Source organism: Triturus cristatus, chromosome 3_2 (assembly GCF_964204655.1).
Source record: "Triturus cristatus chromosome 3_2, aTriCri1.1, whole genome shotgun sequence".
In the NCBI taxonomy this organism is placed as follows: domain Eukaryota; kingdom Metazoa; phylum Chordata; class Amphibia; order Caudata; family Salamandridae; genus Triturus; species Triturus cristatus.
Window position 1 is genome coordinate 298,525,872 of NC_140584.1, and position 22,123 is coordinate 298,547,994.

At 47.9% G+C, this 22,123-nt stretch overlaps 1 long non-coding RNA gene across 1 annotated transcript; it reads left to right on the forward strand.

Moving 5' to 3' along the window:
* The first annotated feature begins 11,633 nt into the window (after window positions 1-11,633).
* Window positions 11,634-18,829, forward strand: LOC146857197 (uncharacterized). Its single transcript, XR_014979867.1, has 2 exons — window positions 11,634-12,721; window positions 15,986-18,829. It is a non-coding gene; the product is annotated as an uncharacterized LOC146857197 (long non-coding RNA).
* The last annotated feature ends 3,294 nt before the right edge of the window (window positions 18,830-22,123 follow it).

Genomic DNA, 22,123 nt, shown 5'->3' on the forward strand with positions numbered 1-22,123 from the left:
CCTCCCCCTCTCTCCTCAGTACATAAACCCTGAGTGCCCCCAATCCCTGAGGATGCCTGCCCCTTTTCTGCCATTGGTATTGAGTCCCCCCCCCACTGCCCCAGTGCCAGAAAATTGCTCCACATCAGAAATCAGGGCCGCTCTCCTCACTCGCGAGCGGCCCCTGTCATTCTGAGAGCGCCCGGGGGAGCTACGAGACGCAGACCCCGCCGCGCTCCATTTTCACCAACCGCTCCTGCCAGTAAGCCTTTCCCCCGTCCTCGATCTCCCTGGGCAGCGCGCTTCAGCTGCGCGCTGCCTTGCCGCTCATTCGACCTCACACCGCCCGAGGCCGCTCCACTGACATTTGAGCGGCCCCCAACGGAGTGTAATCCCGGCGGGGAGACGCGCGACGCGCTCCCCTGCCGGGCTACACCGCTGCCTCGCGCCTCACCCCGCACTTCTCCGCCCATGTCGCCATAACTGGGGCCATGCTCCTGACATTCGCGTGGCCCCCGCCACTCACCTTCGCCACATCGACGTTCCGGGGGGGCGAACAAGCCGCGATGGCGGCTGCCACCCCAGCTGACGCGCGCCGGGCGCAATGGCGCTAAAGCCTCCGGGATCAGCAGATCCAAGCGACCCGCCTCGTTAAGAAGCCTCATCACTTCCATAACGCGATAATCGCCGTTCGCCATCGTCACTAGTATAAGCCACAAGCACTAACAAACCCTTACTAGGCCTGACAAAAAACATGACTGACAAGCGCTCCCAGCCACCAGGTCACCAAACCTAAAATCGTGGCTGGGGAGGCACGAAAACTAACTAAATAACCTTTGGGCTGCCTAACGAAAATTGGACTACAATTGGGCTAGGCCCAATGTAGCCCAAACCTTAGAAAATGGCCGCTCGCCGGCCAGCCCCCCCCCCTCCCAATCTGCCCAGGGGCAGACCTCACCGTGCTCGGCTGCCCCCCAAGCCCCCATTGGGAAAGAGGGGGGGGACAAGCCGACACGAGACCCATTTTTTGTTTGTGCAAAAGGTCACTTTATTGAAACAGGTGCATATCACAATTTCATCACCTTGGCAACTGCCTTACAAAACTAAAACCTCACTAAACATGAATTACCTGACCCCTTGTTCCCCCCCACCCCTACGAACCCCACATCATATTCCCCACCCCAAAAAATACAACCTAACCTTCCATAACAATAATATTACCCAATCCTACAGCCCCCCCCCCCCCAATCTGCCCGGGGGGCAGACCTCGCCGTGCTCGGCTGCCCCCAAGCCCCCATTCCAGCCACCCTCCAGGAGGAGTGTGGCACTCGCAGGTGTGAAGTGCTTAAGAGCTTGGGGAGAGGGTAGAAAATCGGGAGGGAAATTGCAATAGACAGGGCTGGGTTAAGTAGGCTCTCCCTAAATTGATTGCCTAAACTGCCTTCCTGACCCCCGTTCTACAGCTGTAGAGCGTCACGCCCTCAAGATACCGCTTGCACAAATATAGTCTTTTTTTTTTTAAAGCACAAACAGGTGATTGGGCTAAGGTCACAGGCACTAAACCACTTCCCTCACAAGACAGGACACGTGGTGTGTGGTTTAGGGTTCCGGACTGAAATGCCACATTTACTGACCTGCCCCTTAAGATTCTTTTACCAAGGGGAAGCCGGCGAATGTCGGACTGGACCAAAGAAGAGAATCCCTTTAACGATAGCATGACCAAGGTGCAAATTGGGACTTTGAGCGGATACCCTTGTGTTTATACAATCAACCATAAACTATAGCACAGCAGATTGAAGCCTCTTGGCCTTTTTCCCAAGGATGCGGATGTGCTCATTGTGAAAGGGCAGAATGCCCTTACTCACAGGGATGTTAGCCAATGGCTGAAGTGGGCTGAACCAGTACACTGTGCTGCTGTGAGTGGAATAAAAATGTGAATGACACAATAACAGACCGATGGATGAAGAGGGCTTCTTGAAACCCTTCATTTTAGTAAAATCAAAAAGTCATAGCTAACGCAAGACCTGATAAAAAAGGCCATAACTGGCTCCTGGAAAGCACCCTTAATTCTGAGGCTGAAATATCAAGGGATGGAAAGACCTAATTATCGTCATTTTATTGTGAGCCAATAACCTCATCTTGTCAGCGTGTGAGATATACTCTTGCTCCAGACTCCAGTTTGCGTCTTCATGATTGCCGCCACCGCCAGCCGCCGCACTGTGAGCGAGGGAGAGGAGGTGGGAGACGCCATGCTGCTCCTCGCTGCTCCTTGCTGTCTTCACCTTGATGGGTCCGCCGAGGCTGCATTGAGCTCTGTTTGAGGTCCCCCGTGGCCCTGCATCGTTGAGCTCCGTTGAGGCCCCCAGTGGACCCCGCGGCCTTCGCGGACCCCTGCCTTGCTCAGGAGGGTCTGCTGGGTCAGCTAGCACAGCCTGCACAGTGCTCCATACCGGTTAGTGGCCCCTCGAGGATCTAGGGGACCTCGAAGATCCACAAAAGACTTTTGTCTGGCTGCGGGCAATAAACGGGAGCAGCACACGGAGAACAGCGTGGTGTGTGGCAGACCAGACAAGTGGAGCAGAGTGGAGCCTGGACTCATCCACGACCCCCAGCCCAACTCAGAACCAGGAATCGGTAACCGTTACAGAAGCAAGCCTGCGGCAAGACGTGCCAGTGCCAGTGACTGATAGTTCTGGGGCTCAGACCAGACTAGCAAAGCAGGGGGTGCACTGCAGGGATTTTCTGGCTCCTGTAACTACTCCTGGAGGACAGGGGAGTAGAGAAGTAGAGTGACGTGTGGAGGGCAGAGGGCATTGGGTAGACAGGCGGTGAGGCATTATTTGGTGGAGCCTACCTGCCTGCTGCCTCCTGCAGCTGTCTGCTGCACGTGGCCTGTAGTCTTGAACACTGGCCGTTGGAGTCTAGGGAACCACTTGGTGCATTGGGGTTATTGCCCTCTCCCCCTTTAAGGACGACATAAGGAGAAAAAAATTCTCGGTGTCCACTTAAAGGATCAAATTTTAATAAATTAATAATTAATAAATATACAAATATACAAAAAAGGGTGTTATAGAATTGCAAAGGTACAAAAGCCATAAGTCCATAAAAAGCAAGTCACAGCACTGCAAAATATGAGGTCAGTACGTGTGCGTGGAGGGACTATACTTACAAACAACGTCAGTAAGCGTAAAAGGAAGCTGGAAACATCTGCTGGTACAGTGGGCGAAGCGGTACAAAAGGGGGTGGTGATGGACGGAGCATCAGGACCAATCAAACACTCACACCCAGTCAACAGATCTGGGTTTGATCCATCACCGTTCTTTAGCCCACTCTGCCACCCCAGTTCAGACATGGCCATATGCAAATCAGTCTGACCCTGTGCCTCATGGGAACAGTCCAGCCCGAACTGCCAAGCCATGCCTTCCCTTGACCGGAAACAAGCTTCCTAGGACCGGTTTCTGGCATTTCAGCCGTCTTCAGCCAGGCTTGCTTGAATCCAGTGGCAAAGTGAGCAAGGGACTCACGTCTGAGCCTACCGTGCCAACTTGTGGCGAACAAAGCGGTACAAAAGGGGGTGGTGATGGACAGAGCATCAGAACCAATCAAACACTCACACCCAGTCAACAGATCTGGGTTTGATCCATCACCGTTCTTTAGCCCACTCTGCCACCCCAGTTCAGACATGGCCATATGCAAATCAGTCTGACCCTGTGCCTCATGGGAACAGTCCAGCCCGAACTGCCAAGCCATGCCTTCCCTGGACCGTAAACAAGCTTCCTAGGACCGGTTTCTGGCATTTCAGCCGTCTTCAGCCAGGCTTGCTTGGTACAGTGCGCGAACCACAGGGAAAAGTTAGACCTGCTATACAGAAAGCTGACATTATAATTGAATTAACTCCAGATACTAAAAAGACAAGCAATACAGGCAATATAACTCCAGAAAATAAAACTTTAAAACATCGCCTCTTCCAGCCAAAAATAGATACGAAATTTTGCTTCCCAAAAAACGCTGGAGACACTCTTCTCTCAGGCCCTACACCAACAATGGGCCTTCGGACTCCCCTCCAGCCCCTATACCAAACGGAAAGTGGAGAGAGAGAAGGAAACAAAGATCAAGGCAGCAGGGCGGAGAACTCTAGGCCGGTCAGTCCAGCCAGTCTAGTCAGTCTAACAACAATCCTCAGTGTCAAACTACCTCATCCTCCCTGACGTCCCAGACCTTGGGAACAAAACCCAATGGAGAAGATACAGAGATAATTCAGGAGTCGAACTCAAAGAATGGGACCAAGGAACAATGGGAAGCCACCACAGAAGGAATAGGCGCTTACAATTTTGATGCAATAGACATCTCAAATGCCCCATTACCCAGGAGTATATCACAAAACAAAACCGAAGGAGGGAATTGTGTTATAACAGAGGCATTAACTATTTGCGAGCTAGACAGCCCTAAAGAAAACCCGCAGACGAGGAAAAGAACATACATACCTGCAGATGAAATGGAAGAAACAAAAACAACAGCGGTTGTATCCGTAATCCTAAACGAAAATCTGGGCTCGGAGTTTAAAATATTGCTTGCAACATCACCAACACAAAGTAAGTCCATGACACCCCATCTTAGTGAAAGGGCAGATAGTGAAGACCTGGACAATTTCTCATACCTCGATAAGGAGGAATGGGAGGGACTCCTCGAAACCTACTCGCAGGTTAACTGCAGGAACGACAACCCGGTAGATATAAAATAGAGGGGCATATGGGAAACACACTTCATAATGCAGGGGAGGGGACACAAGTAAAAGCAAATCTACCCGGATGCAAAATGGGTGCATCCGGAGATCAACATGAAGACACACATCAATCAGATAACAGGAAAGCCTGGGCAAGTCTTCTAAGAACAGTGCAACCTGCAATATCAATCCGATAAAATGGACACACAACTAACCTTAATTAATACTTTAGCAGTCTTTGTGGTTGCAATTGATAGCAAGCTAGGCATGTTGAACACCTCTCTGCAAAGCATGCAGGATTATGCCCTAGCTAACAGTCGAACCTGTGGATGCAGCCCGATTGTCAATAAACTAGCCACTCTTCCGACAATGTTGAGTGACTTATGCTCACAAAGCAAAAAGTCTTCAAACAATGGCCACACTGAGCTATTAGTGGAACAATCCTTAAACGGAGACAACAAAGCTACGACAACTCATCCAAATGAAATCGCTAAGGAAGAGTACCTATCAACCACGACCAACCCAACACAAAACAACAGAAAAAATGAGAACAGCAAAAAAACATACATACCAAGTGACGGATATTCCAGGAAAGGACAAAGGGGAAAACAAAATGAATGCAAAACAAAGACGTGCACAAAAACGGAAAGGTCGGAATCAAAAACAAATTTGTAATAAGAATAGATTTTTGCTCCTCTTCGGGGCAACATCAACCCAAAAAGAAATAAATCAACAAAACACATCCACACCAGAAATAACAAACATAAAAAGCACAGAAATAAAGGTGGGATTAAGTCAAAAGTCCCCAATCAGGATACTAGAAGCAAGGAAGACAGAGCAGTCTGGGGAGGCAGCGGACATAGAATCTACACAGCCCCTTTCGGAAAGAAGCAGCACTATAAATTGATCTAAAAATACTGAAGTAGAAACTACGAGGGGAATCCAATTGCCAGACTTGAATCAGGATCATATGCTATCCGGATTTCCTCAAACATTAACAACAAACGGTCAAGTCACTGAGGGAAGCAAGGCAAACATGGGAAATTTGGAAAATCAGGAAATCCTTCTTGGTAACTTTATTTCGGTCGGAGACCATAAAAGCACAGATAAAATATATACATACAAGATAAAATACATAAATATTTAAGCACCTAAATTAAAAAAGTTATTAAACAGGTTATCAAGGAAGAAATAACAAACAATTCAATTTATCAATATTAAGAACAATTAATCACGGCAGACCTCCTCCGCCACATACCATATAAAAAACGAGAGACAGAAAACACAATGGGAGGTGAGGTATCATATCTTAGAATCCTACAGGCTTGGGTACATTGTTTTAGGCCCAGATTTCTACACAATGGTGCCAACCAGGATCTACGTATTGCACTATAGGCAGGGCAGAAGAATAAAACGTGAATCATATCTTCTTTACTTTCATTACAGACTGGGCAAATTCCCTCTCCTCGTCCAGCCCATTTGCAAATCATTGCCCCAATCGGGAGGCAACCATGCCTTAATTGTATATATAACTTTTTTGCCATGGGGGTTGAATTAAATCTAAGAATTCCTCTCTCCTGGGCACAAGTTTTATTTGCAGAAATTCTGTGGTCAACCTACCCATTACTGGCGAGCGGTGCAGCAAACTTAAATTGTGCTGTCTGAGTAGAGCCAGCAGCTCAGTTCTCCGCACCGCTGGGCAACTTTCCTCTGGGGTCTCCCATAATTGAGGTAAGCCTATTTGGTGTACAACAGCTTTAATGTGGGAGAGCCAGGGTATATTTCTACTCTTCAGCTGGCCCCAAATTGCAGAGAACTCAGCTCTATAGTCACTAAGTTCAGGTGCTGTCCACAGCCTTCTCCAATACAAAAGAGGTCGAGTCACTAGGAGTTCTGAGATAGACTCTAGACCTAGATCTAATCTCAAAGGTATAAGCGGAGTGCTCTGGGGGAGCCCTAACAAGTTCCTAATAAATGCGTGCTCAACCATAGAGAGGCTCGATATACACGTATGGCCCCAAAGTTCTGCGCCATACATTGCGGCAGGTCTAGCTTGGGCGCCATAAATTTCAAGGACTGGGGAAACTGGCTTAAATTGGGTTGTTCTCTGAAACTTACTAATACCTCCCGCTATCTGTGTAAGCCTCAGGGCAGATTTGGTTACCTGGGGGCCCCGGCCGAAATCTTCAGTCAGGGTAACACCCAGATATACAAAAGTTCTAACCCTTTCGAGTGGGGTACCATTTAGGACTGGGCTGGGGCGGGTGCGTTTCGGGGGACCGAAGATCATAAACTTCGTCTTTTCTAGGTTGATCTCAAGTCCCCGCGAAGCGCAAAATGATACAAAACCGTCCAGTACCCTCTGGATGCCTGTAGAAGTTCGAGACAACAGTAAGGTGTCGTCTGCGAACATCAAAGCAGGCACCCGTCCGGACGCCAGCCAAGGGGCATCACTATCCCTAACAATATCTAGCTCACGCACCAGACCGTTTATGTAGAGGCTAAAGAGCGTAGGGGCCAGAACGCAGCCCTGACGCACTCCTCTAGTTACAGGGAAAGGGGCCGATAGTTCCCCATTCTTCCCGCATCTGACCTGGGCATAATTCCCTTCGTGGAAGCACTTCAGGACGTCTAATAGGTAAGGCGGAAGGTCTAGTTCTTTCAAGACCCTCCATAGATTTTCCCTGAGCACAAGGTCAAAGGCGGCCCGTGAATCTACGAAGACCAAGTAGAGGCTACCACCCTCAATACTTACAGTCTTTCAATAAAGGACCTGTAGCCTAAAGAGCTGGTCCAGGGTCGAAATCCCAGATCTAAAACCAGCCTGAAGAGTAGTTATTACTTCATTCTCATCCGCCCACCTAAGTATTCTATCCAGAAGGATCCGGCCCATTAGTTTTTGGGTGGTATCCAAAAGACTTTTCGGCCTATAGTTTGAAGGGACTAAGGGGCAGCCCTTTTTGAAAATGGGAACAATCTCGGCTCCTGCCCAGGTGTCCGGCAATTTGGCTCCCAGCAATACCGCATTAAACAATACGGCCAGGTACGGTGCCCAGATTTTTGGTTGGGAACGAAAGAGATCACCTGGTACCCTATCAAGGCCTGGTGCTTTATTAGGGAGCTGCCTAGCAATTGCAGATTCGACTTCCTTGACCGAGATACTCTCAACACTTCCAGAGGCCAGCCTCACCCCGGCGTCCGAATGACCTGTCTGATCTCCCCAGTCCGAGGCCCCCCGCAGTCGATACTCGTTCGGGAGGTCTAGGGCCGGGGAAGTACAGAGAGGATCATCTTGTTGTAGTATCGTAGCCCTATTCGGATATTCAGGTATAACAACCAAAGGAGAAGTGTAAAGTGCAGCGAAAGGTGCCTCCCACACTGAGGAAGAAATATTTGGTAAAAAAGATTCCCCGTTATCTCTCGTGGCAGAGTTTACCAATGCCCAAAATAGTTTAGCATCCTTTGACACTAGGGCATCCCTCAATTTTTTCCACCTAGCTTCTTCCCATTCTTTCTTGCCGCTAGACAGTTCCTTCTTATACATCTGCCTAGTAGCCCTAATATTCACTTTATTTTTTGATTTAATTGCTGCAAGAAGCTCCTTTTTTGATTTCCTGCAGGCGTCATTAAACCAGGGGTGGGTTTTCAGCACACACCTCTTGGTTCTGCCTACGGGATTAAAAACATCCCCTAAAACCATAACTAGTTGTTTATGTATTTCCAATGCCTGTAGTTGTCCAGTTGATTCACCCATCTGGGCTATAAGGGGTATTACAATGTGATAAATTTTTGCAACCTGTGAAGGTGACTCTGCAAGATGAGGCCATTTCACCCTCCTTCTGTTATTAGTCAGTTCGAGGGGGGGCATTGCCATAGCCAATTTGGGGTCAGGATTAGTTAATCCAAAAGACCCTGGATTAAAAGTTAAAACCAGGGCATTATGGTCACTGTCCTGTCTTTTTACTATTCTAAATTCCTTCAACTTATCCCAATTTTTGGCATCCACCATTACATAATCAATGATGGATATTTTATTTGCCCGATTAAATGTTTCTGTTGCTGGGCGGTCAGGGTCCACTCTCCCATTGCACGCCTGCAAGGATGTTGCAAGGGAGAGGGATTTTACTTGTAGCACCAAGGGTGTCCATGCTCTAACTGGAGCGATGTTAGGATCCGGGATGTGCCATAGCACATCTACTTCATCCTGTTCGCCCAGCTCGACACTTCCCAGCGGTTCGAATTGGCAGTTGAAGTCCCCGCCAAGAATTATAGCGGTAGAAGGGTCTAACCCCAAAATAAAAGAGCCCAAATCTTTGATTGTGTCTGATTCTTGGCTATTTCTAGTTGGTCTCGAGTAAACATTTATTAATGCTACTGATGGGTTACTTGGAGGTTTTAATAAAACACACTGGATATCCAGGGATTTTGTTTGAATTTGTGTTGCCTGGATTCCCAGATGTGTGCCTATCCAGATTGATAATCCACCGGATGGGCGGCCTTTACCTGCGGACACTGCCAAAATATCAAAAGTAGCAAAAGTCGGGCTGGAACTCTTTTCCAGTGCCCAAGTCTCTTGCATTAGGCAGATATCATGCTTTGCCATAAATGCGGCCCACTCCGGAGTATGTAACTTGTTTTTTAGGCCGGCTATGTTCCATGAGACCAGTTTTAGGCAACCTTCGGCCAAACTTTCAGAGCCCTCAATTGCCGTACTCCCTCTAGTGCTAGTCCTTTCCACAGGTATCTGGTCAGTTTTTGAGTCCTCCCTGGAGGTTGATGATAAAACATTTCCCTCTATTGTCCCTACCTTACTAGGGGCTTCATTGGTGACTTGTGGGATTGGATTTCCTCCTGATCTGAGTCAGTCCACCTCTTCCAATAAGCTAAACCTATTCCAATGCGGTTGTAGCGGAAAGAGGGGGGCATGGGTAGGCCTACCTTCCCTAAATGTCCCCCCATTTTCCGGGTTATGGGATGGAAGGTGGCACCCCCTGTTATCAAACCTGACTCTGGGGCGGTATGATTCCAAACTAGGGGTAGGATAAAAATATGAGAGATGCAGTGGATATATTTGAGTGTTTTGCCTATAGGGAGGAGTATTACAAATATACTCTACAACGGAGACATCCCTAAAATTCAAATTATTACGTCACCTGCTACTGTCTTTGGGTCCCTCCCAATCCAACCCACTCTTCTGGCCAGCAGGATTTCGCCAGAAGCATTCGCTGGCAAGGGTCTATTTACCGTGAGCCACTGGATGCACTTGTTTTTAAGCTCATCCTCCCTTTCTCTTTTCCCCTCACTTAGGGGTGGTACTCCTACAAGTGCTACTACATATGGTTGGGCTTCAGGGGGTAAATTGATTGTTGGCAACTGTTGGGAGGTAAATCTTAATGTTGCATTGCTTTTCAATAATGAATTAATTTTATCCCCCTTTTCACCTTCCTTTGCCTTAGTTGGAACTTTGTCTGTGGCACTTGCCAGATTTCCTGCAGTTTGGCTACTCTGTTTCTGGAAACCAGTACTAAGTAAGGCTTGCGGTGGAACAGGTGTGGGTTTTTGAGTACCTAGCGTGGCTCCTACGTTGGTAATCTGTACTGGGGGACTATTATTTCCAGCTATTATGTTACAGGGAGCATTTTGTAATAAAGCTTCAGTAGCAAGGGGTGCAGGGGTTCTTCGTGATTTGACTGACTCAATTGTCCCTCCCCCCCTAGTGTTCATGATGGAAATGAGTTTGTCAAGTTTTGATACCAGGGGCTTGAGTTGGGTGACAATGGTCCGTTCCAAGGATGCTTGTAAGTCCGAAACCATATTAGCGACCCAGCATGGTATTCCTGATGATGAATCAGCTAAGTTACTAGACGGGGTCACCAGATCGTGGTTTGTAAGCTTATTTTTGCCCGATTTGTTTAGGATATTTGCTCTCTTGTTCCTAGGGCAAGGTTTACATACATCTAGCCTTTCCTCAGGAGGGGGGGGGTCAAAGTGATTGGGCGATCTTGGGGGTCTATAGGAACTTCTACAGGCATCTGCCTACAGAGCAAATCTACATATGATGAGGTCATATAGGAGCTAATCTCCAACGCATCAGTCAAAGTAGTCGAAGTGTCTCTTCCCTGAGTTGACATACATAACGATGGTGTAATAGATAACCGTCTCTCTGTATTCTCGATGGCATTCGCCACAACACCGATGGTCTGTTGCAGCATTTTATCAATGGCGGTCAAGGTAGGTAGAGGTTGAGAGTCTGCTGTCAGCAACTTAGTATATGACCGTGTAGCTGGGGTTTTAGTTTTAAGTTTTTTGCCCCGATTAATCATTTTTACAGTTGACAGCACAAAAGATAATGTACAAATATAACGAAAAACCAAACACTATCGGGCAAAAGACTCGTTTTACGAATTGCCCATAGGTGTATAGCTGTATTTCAACCCTGAATGGGGCAGCAGATAGGATCTTAATCACAACAGTACCTTTCTGGGCGTTGCCTTGTCAGTGTCACATCCACATGCAGATGAAAAAGGGGGTGGCCAGTCCCGTCCTCCTCCGTCCCCGGACGGCCACAGACGGCCCGCCCTTTGTCCGGGCTTCGTCCGGCTTCGCCCGCGCGCGTCCCGCGACGCGGATGAAGCCTCGGGCTTTTCAGCGCCTCCGGGCGCGTAGGAAGCGTCGTCGGCCACTAAGGTACCTGGGAGCTGTAGTCTCCCCCTGCTCACAGCCGCGCGGTGGAAAAGCGGCAGCAGGGGAGACAAACAGCGTTGGACCCCCAGTAGCGGTGAAAGAGCAGGCGAGTATGTGGCAGGACCCCACGGGTGATAAGCTGTTTGAACAATGAAGGTTTCCCGCTCCACCGAGGGAGCCTCGGGCTTTTCAGCGCCTCTGGGCGCGTAGGAAGCGTCGTCGGCCGCTAAGGTACTGTACTGCTCGATTTTCCCGGCCTTCCGGTGTTGCAGGGCAATCCATATGACTTCAGTCTCTTTCCATCCGAGTCTAAGGACTGGAGTAGTGAATAGGGCCTAGCTATTAGACATTTGTGACACAATCCCGTGCTCCTACCCATAGCTCAGGGCCTACACACATAGCCTAGGGGATAGATTCGGTAGCCTTGAGGATAACTTGCCCTATAGTGAGGGTATTTCATAGAGCTGTGTTGAATTCAGGCCTGGTAGGCCTTAAACGGGAAAGCATGTTTATTGAATGTATAATAGACTGAAGTCAAGGGTGGAATGTACTGCTCGATTTTCCCGGCCTTCCGGTGTTGCAGGGCAGTCTATGTGACTTCAGTCTCTTTCCATTCAAGTCTAAGGGTTAGAGTAGTGTATAGAGCCTATTTATTAGGCACTTCAACATGACCCTGTGTTCTTCCCCATAGATCAGGGTTTGCATACATATCCTAGGGGATAGATTTGTTAGCATTAGGGGTAATATGTTCTGTAGTAAGGGTATCTAATGGAGCTGTGCTGCATTCAGGCCTGGTAGGCCTTAAATGGGAGAGACTCCATCTTTCCTCCTGCTCTAGCAGCTTGGGAAGTTTCTAGGTCATAGGCAGTGTTTTAGTTAGGAGGTGTTATTCGCTTGGAGAGAACCGGTTCAGGCCGGCCCTTATCGAAGGATTGTATTCTCCTTCATGCTGAAGACACTACAACAGGCCGGCCGGCTGGGAACGTGTCCTTGGCACGGGGAGGTACAGGAATTTGGTGGGCGGCAGGTTTCGAGCTGGAAATTTCCATGAGAGAATGCACATCTATATTAGTGAAAGTCTGAGGCAGAGACTGGCACTTGCTTCTAGACCATAGGCGGCATCTGGCCGTTAGCAGTAAAGCTACTACTTATTCCAGGGAAGACAGATGATGAACCTGAATCTAAAGAGGAAAGATCAGCTGATGAGGAGGAGGTTCCAGTGACTCGGAGGAAAAAGAGAAGGGAGTAAATCTGTGACTGCAGAGGTGTGACTTCCAGGCGAAGCCAAGGCGCAGACGGAAAGGGAACCTAGATGACCTTTGAGTATATAACCAGGTGACGTTAACCCTTTACTATTAGAGTATACAACTTGACCTTTTACTTTCCTTGCAGGTTGTCTATATATATAATGTATTACTATTAGAGTATACAACTTGACCTTTTACTTTTCTTTGTAGGTCGTGTGCTATGATGCAATGTTATGTGACTGCGTATGTAATGACTAATAAAGTGTCCCGATTGTAATGAACCAACATGTGCTGCGTGTTCTTGTATGAGAGGATGGCCTATTCTTCTAGTCAGTTGTAGTTTGATCTGTACAGAGGACGATCCTGGACAGGTAAGTGGTAACTGAACAAGGGAGAAGGGAGCTCCTCAAACTGGAGAACAGGTTGTGCTCAACTAACAGTCCTTGTGTGATCTGATACATAGTGGTACCGATTCCCCTGTTGCATGTCGTGGTAACCATAGGATGAGCACGTGTGAGGCTGCTGTCTAGGCAGGAGTACCTGGGTCCGTCTGGGACCGCGAGGACTTTGTAGCTGCCGCCGAGGTAGGAGTATCTGGGTCCGTCTGGGACCGCGAGAACTTTGCAGGCTGCCGCCTGGGTAGGAGTATCTGGGTCCGTCTGGGACCGCGAGGACTTTGTAGCTGCCGCCGAGGTAGGAGTATCTGGATCCGTCTGGGACCGCGAGAACTTTGCAGGCTGCCGCCTGGGTAGGAGTATCTGGGTCCGTCTGGGACCGCGAGGACTTTGGAGCTGCCGCCGAGGTAGGAGTATCTGGGTCCGTCTGGGACCGCGAGGACTTTGTAGCTGCCGCCGAGGTAGGAGTATCTGGGTCCGTCTGGGACCGCGAGAACTTTGCAGGCTGCCGCCTGGGTAGGAGTATCTGGGTCCGTCTGGGACCGCGAGGACTTTGTAGCTGCCGCCGAGGTAGGAGTATCTGGGTCCGTCTGGGACCGCGAGAACTTTGCAGGCTGCCGCCTGGGTAGGAGTATCTGGGTCCGTCTGGGACCGCGAGGACTTTGGAGCTGCCGCCGAGGTAGGAGTATCTGGGTCTGTCTGGGACCGCGAGGACTTTGTAGCTGCCGCCGAGGTAGGAGTATCTGGGTCCGTCTGGGACCGCGAGAGCTTTGCAGGCTGCCGCCTGGGTAGGAGTATCTGGGTCCGTCTGGGACCGCGAGAACTTTGCAGGCTGCCGTCTGGGCAGGAGTACCTGGGTCCGTCTGGGACCGCGAGGCCGCCACTAGTATAGATATATATATATATATATAGGAATTCCCTGTCCTTAGGTGGTACATATATATGTGGTTATTTAGGTGTAAAAAGGCCCTAGGGAGGGGGTAACGTTCTGGTTTGGGTTAAAAAGGCTCTGTGGAGCAGGTTCTATCAGGAGGAAAAACCCAAGCAGAACATTTGGCGTTGTGAACAGTTTACGTATTCTGTGTGCGTTGTGTGGTCCCGTGTTTGCTTCTAGTGTGTGCGTGACTTTGTTTGTATGTTCTTTGTGATATACTGCTGTGTCTAGCCTTTCTTCTTCTTTCTTTTCTTTCTCTTCTTCTCTCTCTTTTTTGCAATCTGTTCTTAACATTGTACATATGCTTTTAAGTTGCCCATTGATATTCCCGGCTGGGATACAATGCCTTGTGAAGCCCTAGCCCGGGAGTGGGCTGAGTAATTGGAGACAGACTTTTGAACATCACTTGATTTATTTGAATGGGGGCAGACGGTATGATGTGCTGGCTCGTGCAGTGAGCTCATTGTGCTGCTTTAGAATTGGTATGTGTATATTTCAGCGTGTCTTCTGAAGGGTGCTTGTAAATAGCTTGCTACGTGAGGCAGAGAGGGCTGGATCCCTTTCCAGTGTTAGTTAAGGAATGCATATCTACTGTTTTCAGTTGTAAAGTGCATGTAAGATCTCAAACCGTGGCTCTGAAACGTGGGACTCCCTTGAAATTCCAGTCTCCGTAGTTGCAAGGAAGGGTGTTATTCAGCAGGTGATTGATGGCATCTTGGAGAGAGACAGCGGTGTTATTTTCATGTGTTGGTTACCATGCATTACACATGTGGGCATTTGCAATGAGAACGTAGTAAGTTGAACACAGAGCTGGTTGATGCCCAGTTTGCTAATATATCTTTGACGTCACAATTAAACGTGTACCAGGCTGTGAAGTTGTTCACTTTTCCATGCCAGAATGATTCAGGTGTGATAAGTGTTACAGAGAATGCTGGCAGGCTATGAGCTACGCAGGCGGTTTTAATTAATTCCTCTAGGGAGTTTTCTCAGCCTGCATGGAATGTGCATAAAAGTAAACAGACTAATGTTGTAAGCTTCTCGATCACCGGTTGCGGACATAAATTACACTTGACTCTGTATGATATATTTTGCTTTAAAAGATGATTGCAACAATGTGATTTTGGATGTGCACAGCTGATTCTGTACAATAAGTCTGATATGTGGTCTCTTCATTAACATGTACATTTATTTCCTAAGGTGCTTCTAGAGCAATGTGCCCTTTTTAGTCACAGGAAAGTGCAGGGAATTAATAGGTCCCTTTTATTTCAGATGCTGGGCACATATTGTGCTTTTGCGCCCCAACAAATACTGAACAAAGCTGGGTTAGAGGCTATGTGATTTACCTATGGGAGGGCATTTTCAGTTTAAGACATGTGCAGTCTTGTTTGAGGTAAGCAGGAGTTACAGCTATTTTTCCTCTCAGACCTGTAAAATAGCTGTTCTGGCAGTGGGTCATTTGACAGCGTCTTTCAGATTGCTGTTTGGGAGACTTGCATTGAGATCGTCCAGCAACGCTGGGCAGAGCTCAGGCTTTCTGTGAAGTCCGGGAAGGAATTCCTACGGGAGGGGTCATCTCATCTCAGCTCCTCTCCTCCGTGGGTAGGGACGGCTTCCTGGGCATAACTGTCTGGGAGGCTTGCACAGGCGCAGGCCCCCCCCCCCATGAGCAGAGTCGCAGACAGTCCAAGTGAGTTGGCAGGCGTGCAATTCTCTCCAACCTTGAAGGCGGAGTAGTCCCTGCTTGTTATCTTTGGCAAGAGGCCATTTAGAGTCCGCGGAGATTTGAGAAGGGGGGCTGAACCTGTGAGGGGTGCAGTGAGAGAAGTCTGAGAAGGAGACTGCCCCAGCCCTTCTTGCTGTGTATTGAAACAGAGGGATTTTATCAAGACTTTAGAGGCTAAAGTGTTAGTGGTATTATTACCCGATTCCCCAGAGCTGGAGGAGACCTATATAGACAGAAATTAAAATATTGTACTTTTGAAAATGTTCTTTGCAAGAAAAGTGATTCTTGTTTCTTTTCCAGATTCGCCCAGTTCTCCGCGTGTGAGTGGGACTCCCTTCTCCCGTGTGAGTGGGGCCCTCCCTCTCCCCTCCCCTCCCCCCTTCCCTTCCCTCCCCCCCCCAAGCCTGGAGTAATACGAGACGGTGGCGGCTGATGCCGGTGGCTATCCAGACTGCATGGGGTCCTCCCTTATCAAGAAGATACAGCTGCTGATGTGTACCGGAGAGCATGATGGCCTGCTTCTTTCCAAGCGACATGGGATCGTCGAAGTATGGAACTTTTTCCTTCACGTGCGGCCAACGTTGTTTGCATGAAGGCGGTGTGTTTTTTCATGCTGCAGGACTGTTTTTTTTTTTAGGGATGGACATGAATAGAGACGCTCTGCAGCACTCTGAGTAGATACTTTTTTTTGAGTTAGTGAACGGTGATAACTTGTGGCTATTGCTACTATATCTGAGTTTGACAGTGGAGTCTCCACTTTAATCATTAGAAGCATTAGGTGCGTTCAACAGCTTGCTTGATTTATTTTCTGTATCCATTCCACATGTATCCGGATGTCTATGAGCTATTTCTAGCTGCTCCTGTAGTTGTGGCTACTACATGTGTTTGGAGAATGCGAACTTTATTTGCTCTACAGTGATTATCACATACCTTTGATGAGTTTTTTGCTGCTTTTCAAGTCATGCTTTGTTTTGAGCTATGTATTTTTGTGTAGCAGCTTCACAATATGAGTTGCTGTTTCGACATGTGCTTTTTAGTAGTTGTGACTTTTAATTTAGTTGCTTTCAACTGCGATATGCAGTACTTTCATGATCATTTTGCTTTTCACTTATGTAATACAGTTGCTATTTGCTAGATTTTGTTTTTGACATATGCGAATGGTGATGATCGAGGGTCATGGGGTGCAAAGTAGTGAATCAGCCTCTTGTGGTCTGACACTCTATGGTGACCCTCAACCACCACCATTCTGTACTGACCTAAGTGTGTTCTGCCTTTTAGTGAAATAGTCTTTCCAAGAATAGAAGGTATGGTATGTTGAGGTGCAGTCTTGTGGGTGGTGGTGCACACATGTGCTCAATGATGTATACTGAGGGATTTAGCGTATAATGTTATTTAGGTTAGGTGAATTATGATTTCGACCTATTGGCTTTGACGTGGTCTAATGTGATTCTGCCTTTTGACTCTACCTTGCTTCAAATTTCTCTGTGGGTGTAAAGTTGTGTGGATGAGAATTATTGGTGTTTCTGCTTTAGCAGTCTATAATGCCAAATCTATTTAGAAAATGGCCTGCTGGATGGTCAAATCTATTAATCATACTTCTACAGTCTTATCCGACTTACTATTAGACGCCCAGGGTGAACGTAGAGCCATTTTGCAAAATAGAGCAGCCATTGATTATCTTTTGCTTAAACATGGACACGATTGTTAGGTATTCTGATTATTATCGGCATTTTGATTTCTATCTGTTGCTTTATTCACGTGTATTCCTTCAATGCTTCAATTCTGCACACTTGGTACTAGACATAGATCAGTTCGTTTTTTTTTTATAATAGACTGAAGTCAAGGGTGGAATGTACTGCTCGATTTTCCCGGCCTTCCGGTGTTGCAGGGCAATCCATATGACTTCAGTCTCTTTCCATCCGAGTCTAAGGACTGGAGTAGTGAATAGGGCCTAGCTATTAGACATTTGTGACACAATCCCGTGCTCCTACCCATAGCTCAGGGCCTACACACATAGCCTAGGGGATAGATTCGGTAGCCTTGAGGATAACTTGCCCTATAGTGAGGGTATTTCATAGAGCTGTGTTGAATTCAGGCCTGGTAGGCCTTAAACGGGAAAGCATGTTTATTGAATGTATAATAGACTGAAGTCAAGGGTGGAATGTACTGCTCGATTTTCCCGGCCTTCCGGTGTTGCAGGGCAGTCTATGTGACTTCAGTCTCTTTCCATTCAAGTCTAAGGGTTAGAGTAGTGTATAGAGCCTATTTATTAGGCACTTCAACATGACCCTGTGTTCTTCCCCATAGATCAGGGTTTGCATACATATCCTAGGGGATAGATTTGTTAGCATTAGGGGTAATATGTTCTGTAGTAAGGGTATCTAATGGAGCTGTGCTGCATTCAGGCCTGGTAGGCCTTAAATGGGAGAGACTCCATCTTTCCTCCTGCTCTAGCAGCTTGGGAAGTTTCTAGGTCATAGGCAGTGTTTTAGTTAGGAGGTGTTATTCGCTTGGAGAGAACCGGTTCAGGCCGGCCCTTATCGAAGGATTGTATTCTCCTTCATGCTGAAGACACTACAACAGGCCGGCCGGCTGGGAACGTGTCCTTGGCACGGGGAGGTACAGGAATTTGGTGGGCGGCAGGTTTCGAGCTGGAAATTTCCATGAGAGAATGCACATCTATATTAGTGAAAGTCTGAGGCAGAGACTGGCACTTGCTTCTAGACCATAGGCGGCATCTGGCCGTTAGCAGTAAAGCTACTACTTATTCCAGGGAAGACAGATGATGAACCTGAATCTAAAGAGGAGAGATCAGCTGATGAGGAGGAGGTTCCAGTGACTCGGAGGAAAAAGAGAAGGGAGTAAATCTGTGACTGCAGAGGTGTGACTTCCAGGCGAAGCCAAGGCGCAGACGGAAAGGGAACCTAGATGACCTTTGAGTATATAACCAGGTGACGTTAACCCTTTACTATTAGAGTATACAACTTGACCTTTTACTTTCCTTGCAGGTTGTCTATATATATAATGTATTACTATTAGAGTATACAACTTGACCTTTTACTTTTCTTTGTAGGTCGTGTGCTATGATGCAATGTTATGTGACTGCGTATGTAATGACTAATAAAGTGTCCCGATTGTAATGAACCAACATGTGCTGCGTGTTCTTGTATGAGAGGATGGCCTATTCTTCTAGTCAGTTGTAGTTTGATCTGTACAGAGGACGATCCTGGACAGGTAAGTGGTAACTGAACAAGGGAGAAGGGAGCTCCTCAAACTGGAGAACAGGTTGTGCTCAACTAACAGTCCTTGTGTGATCTGATACATAGTGGTACCGATTCCCCTGTTGCATGTCGTGGTAACCATAGGATGAGCACGTGTGAGGCTGCTGTCTAGGCAGGAGTACCTGGGTCCGCCTGGGACCGCGAGGACTTTGTAGCTGCCGCCGAGGTAGGAGTATCTGGGTCCGTCTGGGACCGCGAGAACTTTGCAGGCTGCCGCCTGGGTAGGAGTATCTGGGTCCGTCTGGGACCGCGAGGACTTTGTAGCTGCCGCCGAGGTAGGAGTATCTGGATCCGTCTGGGACCGCGAGAACTTTGCAGGCTGCCGCCTGGGTAGGAGTATCTGGGTCCGTCTGGGACCGCGAGGACTTTGGAGCTGCCGCCGAGGTAGGAGTATCTGGGTCCGTCTGGGACCGCGAGGACTTTGTAGCTGCCGCCGAGGTAGGAGTATCTGGGTCCGTCTGGGACCGCGAGAACTTTGCAGGCTGCCGCCTGGGTAGGAGTATCTGGGTCCGTCTGGGACCGCGAGGACTTTGTAGCTGCCGCCGAGGTAGGAGTATCTGGGTCCGTCTGGGACCGCGAGAACTTTGCAGGCTGCCGCCTGGGTAGGAGTATCTGGGTCCGTCTGGGACCGCGAGGACTTTGGAGCTGCCGCCGAGGTAGGAGTATCTGGGTCTGTCTGGGACCGCGAGGACTTTGTAGCTGCCGCCGAGGTAGGAGTATCTGGGTCCGTCTGGGACCGCGAGAGCTTTGCAGGCTGCCGCCTGGGTAGGAGTATCTGGGTCCGTCTGGGACCGCGAGAACTTTGCAGGCTGCCGTCTGGGCAGGAGTACCTGGGTCCGTCTGGGACCGCGAGGCCGCCACTAGTATAGATATATATATATATATATAGGAATTCCCTGTCCTTAGGTGGTACATATATATGTGGTTATTTAGGTGTAAAAAGGCCCTAGGGAGGGGGTAACGTTCTGGTTTGGGTTAAAAAGGCTCTGTGGAGCAGGTTCTATCAGGAGGAAAAACCCAAGCAGAACAGGTACCTGGGAGCTGATGTCTCCCCCTGCTCACAGCCGCGCGGTGGAAAAGCGGCAGCAGGGAAGACAAACAGCGTTGGACCCCCAGTAGCGGCGAAAGAGCAGGCGAGTATGTGGCAGGACCCCACGGGTGATAAGCTGTTTGAACAATGAAGGTTTCCCTTCAGGAAATCAAATGTATGGTTCATATGGAAGCGGAGAACACAATGATTAGCCATTTTCAATTCAATTCATAAGTCTTTATTATCGATAATTTCATCAAAAAAGACATTTTACAAAATAAAAATGCAACCAAACAAGTATTAAAACTGTTACTACAATTCACAATAAAATCACAGGAAACCATTGTACATTAATTTTGGTGCCTCCTAATTCTGATGAGCCAGGCCCAAGCTAAGAATTTAGCGACTGCAATTACGATAAGTTCACTAGTATCAAAACGCAAAATATCCAGTGCTTCTAGGCTTTGTCTCGTTCCCAGCGTTCGACATAGGGGTTTAAGCCATTTAGCCCGTGGGGCAGCGTAAGCGGGGCAGACAAAGAAAACATGACCCACTGAATCAACACAGTCCGTACACCAGTTACAGGAATAGCGAGATGCACCCTTCCATTTTTTTGTAAAAAGATTAGTTGGTAATGTACCAACTCTAAACTGGTGATAAAGTTTCCTGTCTTTGGGTCTGGTAATGGTATCCCAATAAGGTTCAAGGAGTGGGGTTTTCTTTTGAACAAGAAATCTGCCTGTCAAAGAGTCGGCTGCAACTGAGGATAGTTGTTTTTGTAGGACCATTGACCAGTACAGGCTTTTAAAATCTTTTTTAGAGGGGAAGGAGTTGTTACCTGGGTCTGACCACAAAATTCCCAAACCCATGGAGTCTAGTAGTTGCCTAACCTGTCGGAACCAGGGAATATTACCTGCTCCCATGATGGAACGGACGTCGAGAAAGGCTTTAGCATAGGGGCCTAGTTCAGGTACTGTCCATAGTCGCCTCCAATAGGCCAAAGGTTTGTACCTAGCAATGTCATCGAAAGAGTGGCAACCAAGATCCAGTAACAACGGTTTCAATGGGGTAGAACTGGGCAGGCCCGTAAGCATTCGGAAAAATTTATGTTGTGCCTTGACCAGAGCGGAAAGATTGGCAAAGCCCCAGAGTTCAGCTCCATAAAGGATCGCTGAATTTATCCTTACATTAAATATTTTAATGGGGGGGCCAATTATTTTCGATTGGGATAATTTCTGATCTTTAACAAGGCATCCCGAAAGCTGAGAAAATTTAAGGTTAAGCACATCAATTTGCGGCCTCCAATCCAGTTTATTTTCAAATACTACCCCCAAATAGGTCATAACATTAGTTCTTTCAAGCAAATCATTATTCATGTATATATGACCCTTCACACCTTTCCCTTTGTTAAACACCATGTACTTGGTCTTAGATACATTCACTGACAAATCAAAATCATTGCAAAAATTAGAAAAGACATTCAAAGCTGACTGTAACCCTGAGAGGGTCTGGGAAAGAAGAAGGGTATCATCAGCAAACATAAGGAGTGGTATTTTGGTACCACCCAACGTAGGGGCATCCGTAGGGGTGGAAGAGAAGTACTGAACCACTCTGTTAATAAACAGTAAAAATAGTGTGGGCGCAAGTACGCACCCCTGTCTGACGCCCCTGGTTACCCTAAATCTTTTTGTAACCTGACCCTGTTTCCCCCAACGAACTTGGGCAAAGTTGTTGTCGTATAACTTAATGATAATGTTCAAGAGATCTCCCGGAATGCCAAGCTCCACCAAGGCGTCCCATAGCTTGGACCTATTGACCAAGTCGAATGCTGATCGAAGATCTACGAAGGCAGCATATATGGAACCACCACACAGATAAACTGTTTTCCAGACAATTAGTTGGAATTTAAATGCCTGGTCGATGGTACTGGTGCAGGGTCTAAAACCGGCCTGTAGGGGAGAGATGATATCCTCCTGATCAATCCAAATCTGGATTCTTGCCAGTGTCATTCTAGCAATGATCTTCTGAACAGAATCAATAAGACTAATAGGGCGATAGTTCCCCGGACAGGAACGATCACCCTTCTTAAAAATCGGGAGAATCTCTGCGCCCCTCCAGGAGTCAGGG